The 2004-nt window shown below is 35.6% G+C and overlaps 1 protein-coding gene across 1 annotated transcript in view; it reads right to left on the reverse strand.

Moving 5' to 3' along the window:
- The window catches only part of Wipi1 (WD repeat domain, phosphoinositide interacting 1), a 29061-nt gene extending 27672 nt beyond the window's left edge, over nucleotides 1-1389 (reverse strand). The window contains exon 1 of the mRNA XM_019206412.2: nucleotides 1299-1389. The gene's annotated coding sequence lies outside the window, so the exon portion shown is untranslated. The remainder of the gene's footprint in view (nucleotides 1-1298) is intronic.
- Nucleotides 1390-2004: the final 615 nt, after the last annotated feature.

Consider the following 2004-nt stretch of genomic DNA (forward strand, 5'->3'; position numbering starts at 1 on the left):
ATATATAAATTGAATTTTGGGAAACTTTAACGGTGCTGCCAACTTTGGAAAAAGTCATCCCAATTTACTGTGTTGACTTGGCATTGTACAGAAATGGACAACCATATTGGTCTAGAAATGTTAATTTATTTTTATTTATTTATTTTTTTTTCCCTGTGTACAGGGGTAATACATCGTACTAAATATGTAAAGTCATATCTACGTGGGTTTGATTACAGAAACTAATAAATTATTCTCTAAATAATGAAAAAAGAATAAGAAAACTATAAGAGCAAGAAGCAATTTAAATATGTTCAGGGACAATTTTCATCTCCAGAATTAAGGATTATTTTGATGTTACATCATTGCCTTTTCTCTTTTACTTTCCTTTTTAGTTTTATTTTAGGATTCCCTATTTTTAATGTTCATACAGAGATTTCTTTAACTGAAATACCGAATAGTTTCTTTGGTGTGAAAAACTATAATAGTACACAGGATCCTAATGAGATAATTAATAATGTGAAATAGGAAGGAAAGGGCTAAAGTGTAAGGAAAGTGGGAAGGGTGGGGGAGAGGTAATAAGGGAGAGGAAAAAAATATGAGAAACTGAAAAAATGGAAATAAAGTGTTTGTAAATGGGGAGGGGAGGAGGGGGGTGAAGGGAGGGCAGGGACAAGGGGAAAAATGAGAATCAAGACCTATTATGTAAAGGTACAGAATCCCAATGATGAATGTAATTGTATTGTATACCTAGATTGTACCAATAACCTCAATAAAAAGAAAAAAAAAAGAAGAAATATATCAACACTCTCAATATGGGCCATGTAAATAGGACAGTGTTGCTTTACTGAAGCAAATAAAATACTTTTCTGACCAAATAAATTGTATCAGTAGTATACAGGGCCCATATAATGGCAAAAAGAAATCATGAATGTTTTGGTTTGAGAATCATAAAAAATGATGACTGTGTACCTACGTATATGGCAAAGTATCAATAATATGATTTCAGACAAAGGATTTCTTAACACAACAAAGGAAATGTTCCCTAAATTATTGCCAAAGTTTAATAAGAACGTCATTGTGGTTTTTAAGCAAATGGAGACAATTTATATTTAACCCTGAAAAACAGACTCCTTAATTTTGATGGTTGAGGGAAGCAAAATCAGTTGAAACCTCAAGATTATTGGCCAGAGAAAGCAGATCTCTTGCACATGTCGGGAGGGGGTGGGAGTGTGTGCATGAGCACCGGTGCATGGCACGCGTGCGCGCACACGCACACACACACACACACACACACACACACATACATATGCACTTACTATTTCCATGGACTTGGTCCAGTTGCTCCACAGAACTCAAAGAAAACAGCTTGTAACCAGCTTTGGTTCCAATTGCTAGGGACCTGTGGAAGATAAGGACATCATGGGAATGACAAGAGGTACTGTATTCTAACCACAGATGTCTAAAAATAGGTACCTCCTTCCCCCTAGTCTCATACAGTGCATGTAAACAATCTCCAGGAGCTTAGATCTTGATAACTTCTTAAATGGTGGAAGCATGCCTTGGCAGATACAGTAAAAGGAAAAAACAAACAAGAAAAGAAAAGGACAGAAATTGCATGGCTGCGGAATTAAGCAAGATGTCAGACCTACCAGAGGTGGTGTTTTCCCACATGGGCAGGTATAGGAAAATGGAGCGTTTAAGAATATTCATAATAGCTCCATCCACAACGCTAGTAGGTATCTGAGAAGCACTTTATCAAGAGGTAAATTATTTTTTCTTTTCTTAATGATTGTTTTTTATTTTAAAAAAAGACACATAGCAGGCATAGTAGGTGATTTGTGGGCAAAAATTTAAAAGATGTTTCCTTTTATTTGTTCCCAAGAAAGGATCACAGATAATTTATAGACTTTACAAACTCAATTGGGAAGTTTAATTGGATTCTTTTCAAGCTCTCTCATTCACAGCCCCGGCTGAAAACTTTGCTGTATGCTACTGTCACAACCAACGCATAAAATAAAAACG

The sequence above is a fragment of the Fukomys damarensis genome, unplaced genomic scaffold (genome assembly GCF_012274545.1).
Source record: "Fukomys damarensis isolate Sample0158 unplaced genomic scaffold, DMR_v1.0_HiC HiC_scaffold_23, whole genome shotgun sequence".
Taxonomy (NCBI): Eukaryota; Metazoa; Chordata; class Mammalia; order Rodentia; family Bathyergidae; genus Fukomys; species Fukomys damarensis.